We start from the raw sequence: 10289 nt of genomic DNA, 5'->3' as shown, positions 1-10289 counted from the left end.
TAGTTTTGCAAAGTGCCGCTAAAATAAGCTCCAATGGCATTTATATCCATTTAATGGCACAAATGAATTGAATTTAGTGGCATTTATGAAATTGTTAAAAATATCAATTATGGCATAACAAGTGCCATTAAAAGTTCATATAATGACATTTTTTAGATTGTAAGGCTTCTTTAATGACAGTTGATAGAGTTACGAATAGTGTCTATCATGACATTAAAGTGTCACTAAAATTCTTTAGCCTTGATGGTGTAAAGACACTCACAAGTGTCACTGAAGTGCCACTGAGTCTTTTTTTAATGGCGCTTGATAGTGTCACAAATACTGTCTATCATGACATCAAAGTGTAATTGAAAGTTTTTAGCCATGATAGTGTAGTGGCACTTGTAACGCCCCCAAAATATATATCAATAATCGCATGAATCAGAGTAAATAGTCATTTCATTACATGAAGTTAATGATTACAAAAGAGTTTGACAGAAGTAAATGCCTTATTGGCTTGCACCTTTTCAAGTCTTGACTTGGTTATAACAAAAAGAGCTTCGCTCAATGCAAAATTTGCCCTAGGCTATACAAAATAAACAAAACATGAAGCTCTTGCTTCCTAAAGGTTCCTCCAATGCTATTGCCTTAGTGGAGGCATGCCATTATTACTTGAAAATGTTATCCCCAAATAGGGTGAGCCACAGCCCAGTAGAAATCATCTAACACAATATATGAAATTTAGCAAAGGTATAAGTACAAGTGCTTAAACAATGCTTGTGATAAAAGTTTTCATAAATGTATATACTCATAAGATGTCAAATTCAAGTCTTAACCCACTTTCTTTCAATTCATATTCTGATCACTTATCTTTCTCAATTCATGAGTCAATTTCATTATTTCTCAACAACCGAATTGAGGCTACAACTCAATTACTTTCAGTTCACACAACACATATGCATAAACATTTCAAACTTCTATTTCACGGATATTTCGTTCGCGGGCAGTCGTCAAACGAGACCCATGTAAACGTAGGCTATACAAATACTACAATTGCCATTTTATGGATATTTCGTCCGCGGGCTAGGCACCCATGTATAATTTCGGGACTTTCACCTAGCACACTCTGGCCAACTTAATTATAATGGAGTCTATCCCCTTTTCTCCTCCCAAACAATCATTCATACATATGCAATGTATTTAAACACATAATCAAATAATGAAGTACATCTCCTTTCCACTCTTAGATAATCATACATATACAATGTATATAAACATAATAATATTCAATGACAACCAACCATGGACTAGTTTCAGTTCACCTAATCCACATGCAATTTCTATAACAAGCCCAAGCTATCCTCCACCGATAGCCCAACATAGATATTTTTAAACGTATATACAATCTTATGACAGATAATTTATTCAAAATTTCCAATTAATGAGATAATACATAACCAATCTCACCATTCATACTAACACCCTTCCAATCCCACATTTTCAATGTTAACTTCAATTATTTACACAAAATAATAGTTTGATCCAATTAGGGTGAACTCCCCACTTTTCCCCAAATATTTAGTAAGTGCCAAAATCATCAAATTAGACATAACACAACATCATTTTAAAACCCCACAAGTATTCATTTCACCTTCACCCAAAACCCCTCTTTTCATTATATGCCCAAACTTTAGGTTTGTTTAAAACATCCCCGAATCACACCATTGTTATGCAAGAGACAAATAACTAAGCTAAATATTATATGGTGTAGAAAGATCCCTACCTCAAAGGAAGAAGATGAGCCAAGCAAGAGTGAGACTCTAAGAACGATGAAACCCACTTCTATTTGGTTCAAAATGAAGATCTTGACGAGCTCTACCTTTTTCTCAAAGGCACTAGAGTGGAAATCCCAATGGATTTAGATAAGATCTTAGAGAGAAGGTGAATTTTAGAGAGAGAAGCTCAAGAACAAGCTTTTTGGAAAGTTTTAGAGAGAGAGAGAAAATAAAAAGTGATTCAAAATGGCATCTTTTCAGACTGTTATACACGCAGTCCGCTCGAGCGTGGAAAGCCTCGCTCGAGTGTCAGACACAAAGATTTGCTCGAGCATGAGACTGGACGCTCAAGCGTCCAATGTACACTTCCAGTATTTGCAGACCTATAAAAAAAAATACTGAGAGTTGACAAATCTCGCTCGAGCGCACGCATGGCTACTCAAGCAGAGGAGCAAAATCTGTGAAGCCCACTCGAGCGCAAGAATGCCCGCTCAAGCGGAAGAGCCAAAATCTAGGCATCACATGTTTGGAAAAACGCGCAACCAACCTGTTCCAAACACACAACCACAACCCGATAACCAAAATAAAGGGGAGATAAGGGGAATAAGACATGAATAACCATTCTAAACCATACCAACTCGAGTCCGGAATACAATTGATAACGGGTCAAAACCAGGATCGCTATAGCACTTGCAAGTATCATTGAGGTGCCACTAGTATCTACCGTGACATGGATATAAATGGCACTTGTTTAAAATGTCACAAGACTAAAAAATATCATTAGAAGAATAGTTTTGTGACACTTGCAAATGTCACTAAACTAAGAAAATGTTTTAGTGACCATTTCTCTAATAAGTTTAGTCTAAGCATACTAAGAATTTACATTAGGGTTTACTAGGACATCAATAACATCATCATTCATAAGCAACAACCACCACTTGTTTGCTGACATTGTGACTGGCAAAAAGCCCAATAAGAGTTGCTGGGGCACTCTCTAGGCCTTCAGCTATGTCTTCCACGTATGTGATTTTTCCCTATTTTATGTGGGGTAAGATCATGTCCAGAAACTTTGGATACATGTGATAGTAATCGAAAACTATAAATCCTTCCATACAGACTCGTTTGTGATAAGATAGAACAAGTTGTGAACACTTTCGGGTTGTTCAAGGTTGTACTGTGAGATCATACCACAAACAACAATGCGATCGTAGAGTCTCATGTTGAGAAGTACTGCATCAAGCATCTTTCCTCCAACATTTTCAAAGTAAATATCGATGCCATTTGGAAAGTTCCTGGGAAAAATTTTAATCAGGGGTACATAATGAAGATATTGAATTTAGGAAATTTGAGATTTAAAAAAAAGAAAAGAAAAAAAAGACCAACACTTTTCTGAAGAAATATATTGTTTGTTAACGTTGCCAATTCTTTGTTTTCTGGTAGGTAGGTGGTGGTAGCAGTGGATGGTGGCCAGACGTGGAGGAGGAGGAGAGAGTGAAAATTTGTTTTGAAAACAAGTGAACACCATTTTTTCATTTCCAAAAAAAGTGAAAAATTTGAAATCAATTCCATTTTTTTGTGAATGAAAACAATAAACCAAATAAGTTTTATTTTCTAGTTTTCAAAAAAAAAAAAGAAGAGAAATGCAATCTTCAACAAACGACCCCAAGGAGCTTAGTTTTGGACACCATCCATTTTATACAAGGTAAGTCAAAAGGTGGCTTGTAGAATTTCATGCTTTATTCACGAAGGGGCATTCCTTGAACAAGGTTGTCCATACTAGCAGCCATTCTATCCATCAATGTACTCAGGCTCTAAATCTTTTAGTGTTGTTATGTATTTCTATCCAGGAACATGAAATGCTCACCTTTTTAGAGCTACTTCCAAGTCCTCCTCTTTATAGTTAAAAGCTTCATCAAACCCAGATTTGTTCTTCAACAGATCAACCTCGGTTGAAAAATAGTAAAAGAAAGAAACAAAAAAAATAAAATAAATAAGAGGCAGTGACGATGCTTGCTCTGACCCAGCATAAAATATTGTTTGTCTAAAATTTCAAAATTTGTGAGAGTTCTGCAAACATGCTAGTTAAGGAAAAGGTGTCAAACCACATACATTGATTGAGCAATCAATATAATTCTGACTGGGCCAACCACTAACTGGTAATTTTAGCATGAATAGCATAATGGAATGTGGAGGGGCCCTCACCTTTTCTTTGGTTCCGGCACTTCCAACAATATAATGTTACACCCAGCAGTGTGTAGATTAAATGTATAATTAAAACAAAGAACAAAGATATAAATGATTAATTCAGAAAATAATTTAAGAAATTAAATTCTAAATTAAATGCTTACAGAAATTTTAAGTCTAGGCTTAAATAAACAATAAAATAAAATAATTTAGAAAATAATTATATAAATTAAATTCTAAATTAAATGCTTACAGAAATTTTAAGTCAAGGCTTGTGTTGGACACAATCTCCTTAAAGTAGATTTCGTCCTTGCTCCGGTGTTTCGAGTTTTAATAGACGTCTACTTCCTAAGATGCAATGACTAACACTTGAATTTGCAGATCAAGTCTGGCTAACCAAAACTCTGTTGTGACTTTTTCTTTTTCTTCCTAAAATAAAATGCAGAACAGATGTAGAAACAAGAGGACGAAAAGAGGAAGAAGAAAGAGGAAAAGCTCTCCAAAAATTCGATGGAAATGAATGCTGGATAGCCGACTATTTATAGGAGGAATGGTGGCTATTTGAACATGTGACGACCCTGCCACGTATAATAATTAGCACTTAATTAATTAAGGAAATTGAATTTTAATTGCCGATTATTCTAATTTAATCTAGAATGTATGAAAATTATGGAGACTGATTCGTATATGATTCTATTGAGGATTTATTTTGGGCTTAGGAATTGAAAGCCTAAATGGCTCAAAAGAGTATAATTGGTGAATTAAATTATTTTAATCTACAGTATCGGACCATATGAGAGTTTAATTAAATATTTAATTCAGATTTGTGAAATTGAGACCTGATTAATTGAGCCCGAATTGGAGTTAATTAAATTATGAGAATTGAGAATTAAGGTATTTATGAATTAAATTTATTTTTGAGGTATTCAATTGAGTATGTAATTTATTGGTGAAGATATTGAAGTTTAATATGAAATTAAAGACCTTAATGATTTAAGAAACCAAAATTGAGGATGGAAATAAGTTTAATTTAATATTTGGAGCCTTTTGGGAGTTGATTAAAAATCTGATTCAGAATGATAAATTTTAATACAATTAATTGGGCTCTAAAGGAAGTCAAATTAAGCAAATTAAATTATGTGAGATTTATGATTAGTTATGATTAATTTAATTATGTGTTAATCAAGATTTATTAAGAATTAGTGTTATTTAATTAAATTAATCTTAACCATAAATTAAATTGTAGAATGATTTAAAGTTTTGAGGATGTATGTGGGTGTGTGTATTGAGAAGTATGTGTGCGTGCAGAGAAAGTGGTGTGTGTGCCTGTAGACACCCTATTTTTGACCGACCTTAAAACTCAGACGTTATTGATTGAGCGCTCGGTGATTGCGCATGTTGTGCTCGTTCTGAGGTTACGGAGTCTCGGCTGAGAGCCTTGCCTCCGGACTTCGGGACTCTTTTGTGCTTTGCCTCAAGTTGCGAGCCAGGTTCTGTTTTCTCTTCCCAAAGGGAGGGAGAGGTCTCGTAGGCCATCTCTTAGTGGCCGTAGGTTACTTTTCGTGGTCGTAGACCACTGTTTCCATTTGGAGACCAGTTTCCGATTTTCGGAGCCGTCGGTCGTGCGCCTCGGTTCGGGACCGCTTAACTTTCTCTGTTTGCCTCGGTTTTTGGCACACACCTTGTTTCCTCCCTCTAAAGGGACACTGAGGCCCGGGAGACCACCTTCGTGGTCGCACGCCACTTTCGATGGTTAATAGTCAGTTTTCAGGGACTCCGGCCGCGCTTTTTGGCCCACGAACCTTCGTTTTGCATCCGCCTTGGTTCATTTTTGGCATGGACCTTATTTTCATTGTTTGGAAGGTGGTACAAGCGTGGGAGACCACCTTTTCTCCTTGGAGACCACCTTTCCTTGGTCGGCCGATTTTCTTGTCAGGTAAGTGGTCTCCCTCACTTTTGGGCCACAATTACTGGTCTCCCACTACACCACTTGCTTGCTTTGAGTGTGGAGACCACCCTAGGAGGCCACCGACCAGCTGAACCTTTTGACCCTGGTCGATCGACCAGGGGGAGTGGTCGGCCGACCACCTGAACTGGTCGGCCAGCTTTCTCATTTTCTATCTCATTGAGTTAGTGTCAGCTGTGCCAGCTGGAAGCCACAGATTGCATCCTCCATACACGTGTATGGAGGATGTTTAAACTTGGTTTTAAGCTTCTAAGAGAAGCTTTGGACCCTTGGCTCTATAAAGGAAGGCCTCTCCTTCCTTGTAGAGGGTTCAAATTTTGTTGGAAGACATACATATATCTATCTCCATATATCTCTCTATTGGGTGTGCTAAAGCCCTTTGTTCTTGCACCATTGCATATCACCTCTTAGTCTAACACCTCCTACATCAACCTAAGCACTTTGGAGCTGGTTTTCAAAGGTTGAAGGTGTGCTATTTTGATCCAGAAGCTGCTGGTCCCTTTGGCTACAAGGGTAACACTCTCTTTCCCTTTTCTTAACATTGTTTTGCTTCATCTTTTAGCCATACTTGCAAGCATATTTGGGCTTTGTCATAAAATGAAAAAAGTCTTATTTTGAGGTCCTTAACATGTTTTTTTAAGATCATTTTTCTGTTGGGGGTCATCTACCCCCTTGCATGCTTCATTTTATTATGTTTTGAGCCATGCCTTTAGGCCTTTGTATTGAGCTTTGCTTGGCCCTTTAGCCACTGAAATCCAGAGGATTTTTAGTGGTTAGGATGTGGTTTTGAGGGCTAAAATCAGAGAGGGGTGACCTTCTCTCTTGTCATCTTGTTTACTAGCATATTTGGCCTTTCAAAGGAGCCTATATTTGCACACCTCCAAGCCTTGTTTCAGGCCCTTTTTAGTGACTTTTAGGGCTGTAGACACCCCATTTTTGACCGTCCTCAAGACTTGGATGTCACCGTTTGAACACTCGGTGATTATCCATGTTTGTGTTCGTTTGGAGTTCCCGGAGGTCTCGGCTCGCGCGCCCCGCCTCAGGATCCCCGAACTCGACCGTTTAGTGTCTGGTTTTGCACCAAACACTTGCATCTTGCCTTTGAGAGGCAGGGTGGGGCTTGTAGACCATCCCCACCCATCACCGGCAGTGGCTAGATGCCACCGGCTGGTTTTTGCTGCCACCGGCAATTTAGTTTGCCGGTCGGCACTATTTGTTGCCGGTCAGCACTTTTTTGTGCCGGTCGGCACTTTGTTTGGCCAAGATGGCATTTTTTGCCGGCCGATTGCTGTTCATCTGCTTTTGCAGATATTTTTGGACAGCTGTATAACTTTTGCTCCCCTCCATACACGTGTATGGAGGGATCTCCCTCTTGCAAAGCTTGTCTTGTAAGCTTTACAAGAGGCTTATAGAGAGAGCTCTCTCTAAGGCAAAAAGAAGAGGCTTTAGACATTTTTGAGAGAGAAAAGACAGAGGAGAGCTCTGGTTTTCTAGGGTTAGGGTTAGACATACACATCTATCTCTCTTTCCCTCTCATTTTGTTCACTAGGTGTTTTGTGCCTTACTATTGCACACAAACACCTAGTGTTTCACCTTCCTCTAGGAGCTGAGGTTCTAAAGAGTGTGTTTTGGAGTTTTTGTCTTGGATCCAAGCTCAAGGAGGCCATTGGAGCATCTTTGTTGAAGAAGGCATCAAGGGTAAGAAACTAGTCCCTTTTTTCCCTATTTTTGCTTTGATTTTCTACTAGTCTTATAGCTGTTTTTGTGATTATTGTATAACATAAAAAAGTTCTATTTTTGAGCCCTCTTTATTGTTTATTAAGAGTGTTTTGTTGTTTGAGGGTTGTTGACCACCCTTAGGCCTCAAAAGGCCTCATTTTGAGCCATTTTGTGCTAGCTCCGGGATTTTGGTGTTGAGGTCTCTTCACCACTGAAATCTTGAGGGATTTCAGTGGTGAAGATGATGCTTTGAAGTCCCAAGAAGGAGAGGGCCACCCCCTCTCCTTGTTGTCCTTGAAAAGGACACATTTTGGCCTCTTAAAGAAGCCTATGCTTGAGTGTGTGTTGAGCATGTTTGGTTTGTTTTTCATGCTTATATATCCATGATATAACATGATTTCAAGTTGGTTTTGGAACTCCATGCATGTTTAGCATAGTTGCCTTGTAATGCCATGTTTATGCCTTAATGTGCCTTAGGTTGTTAGCCTTTGTTGGAGCATGTTTTAGGCTTGTATTTGTGAAGATTATATGCTTATTTTGCCATGCTTCAGCTCTGTCCATAGTCGTTTGGGTTGATCTTTGCATGCATTATATAGCTCCTTTGTATTTGGGCTTGTTGGCCTTGAGTATGTGCATGTGTAGCATGCCATCTTTGCATTGTTTTGGTGATTTGGGATCATTCTACATGTCATTTCAGTCCCATTTCCATGCTTGTTTGATTGCCTCGCATGCCTCTTTAATGCTTTGAAAGCATATGTTGCAATGCTCCATGTTTTGGTGCCTTTGCATACCTTTGAATTTGGGCCACTTAGATGCCATCTAAGGAGTCCTTTGGCCTTGTTTTAACATGCTAAAAATCTGCTTTTAGTTGTTTAATGCGTGCCATGTTTGGTCATGATAAGTGTAGTTCAATGCCTTATCGACTTGCCTTGAACACTTGGACTTTTTGTTGCATGCTTGACTTGATTTATAATTTGATTTGGCATCATTTTATAACATGATTTTAAGGCTCATGTTGCATGCTAATTTGTCCATGTTTCCTTCTTTCAAGTGTGCTTGAATGTTGTTTGATTCATGCTTAAGTGTTGGTCCTTATGAGCATGTGTGTGTGCATGCCATTTAGCTCTCACTCTTTAGCACTTATGGCCACTGTTTTAGGCCTTATTAGAGCTGCCTAATTCATGTATAAGTCCATCTTGCCATCCATTTGCATTGCCCTATGTATGCTTGTATGCTTGCATAAGTGTTTTGCCATGCCATGTTGCATCCTAGCTTGTATGCCTAGGTTGCATTGCATTTTGCATGCATGCCTTGTTCCTTGAATTGGTGATAGGAATTGGGCCTAATTTGTTTGATTGGTTTGCATGCTTGGTTCCTTGGGCCATCATGCATGGAAATGCGTGATTGGTGGCCCGAGAACCGAGGCACATGTCCCTTTGAGTCATCACAATGATAAGAGACATGGTTAGTGCATACATGTCTTGAAATATGCTGTCATGCCTTGTTTTGCCCTCTGTTGCTGTGAGTTGCAGGTTCTGCAGGAATACTCTGCCGACCGGCAGTGTAATGTGCCGACCGGCACAATTTTCTCTGCCGACAGGCCCTATTTTGTGCCGATGGCCATACTACACTGCCGGTGGAAGTTTCATTCAGCCGGTGATGATCCCCTCTGTCCAAGGATGCATTCCTGAGGCTTTGACAGCCTCCAGAGGAGGAAAGGAAGGAAAACAGAGGCAGCTTGCGCATGGTGGCACGCTTCCCGAGGCGTTTTCCTGCTTTAATTAATTTAATTTAATTTGTTAATTAAATTAGTTAATTTGTAATATTAATTAGCTTGCGTAGTTAGTTAATTTGTAATATTTATTTGGTCCCTCCGAGTGAGGGCAAATCTGTAATAAGTGTGTGTGGGTGTGTGAATGTCTTCCAATCCCCACTTCTTTCTTCCCTTTTATTTACCTGCTTTGATGGTTAGTAATAGGGCACGTCTAATTTAGCATACCTTATGCTATGCATGTGTGCATTCATGCATTTGTTGACATACATTAGGCTCGGTACATCACGCTAATTGCATCAATACTTCAAATTCTCAAACCGAATATGTGATAACTGTGCATTTTCACATGACATGTTTAGGATAGCCGAGCTTATTCTAGTAACATTTTGTATGCGATGCATTAGGCACTTCACATGGACTTGGATCATGCATGTTTGCTAACAAGTTCTTTGTTTTGGCACGGAGTACGATGTAAGTATTTCCGCTTTAGCATATCGCATGAGTGTGAATGTTGCCATAACATCATGCTTAACATGTGGCTAGATGCTTATGTGTTAAACTGTTTTGAATGCTTGTGGGTGAAGGTTGGATTGTTTGAGTTGGAAAGACTCGTTGAAATCCGCATTTTAGCCTACTTGCGAGTAGCAAATTCCAAAGCATTTTCAAACCAAACGGATATGCAATGTTTATTTCCAAATTAGGCAATCTAGTCTATACTTGTTTGCTGTGCGCATAACATAGTAATTCTAGGCTAATAATTGGTTTAAGAACACATAAAGTTTTCAAAAATGGATATCACGGTTAGTAGAGGCTGGTCTTCGGACCGGGCGAAAGGGGGTGCTCATAGCTGACCTTCCCCGATCGTACCCAAGCTCCCGAGCCGAGACAACTC

The 10289-nt window shown here is 38.9% G+C and overlaps 1 pseudogene; it reads right to left on the bottom strand.

Annotated features, from left to right (window-relative positions):
• Nucleotides 1-2668: 2668 nt before the first annotated feature.
• LOC114305494 (2-alkenal reductase (NADP(+)-dependent)-like) overlaps nucleotides 2669-10289 on the bottom strand; it is a 47669-nt pseudogene continuing 40048 nt past the window's right edge.

This window comes from Camellia sinensis, chromosome 6, assembly GCF_055761805.1.
Source record: "Camellia sinensis isolate YWXY chromosome 6, ASM5576180v1, whole genome shotgun sequence".
NCBI lineage: Eukaryota > Viridiplantae > Streptophyta > Magnoliopsida > Ericales > Theaceae > Camellia > Camellia sinensis.
The sequence above is the reverse complement of the archived record's forward strand: the minus strand, read 5'-3'. Positions and strand labels throughout refer to the sequence as shown.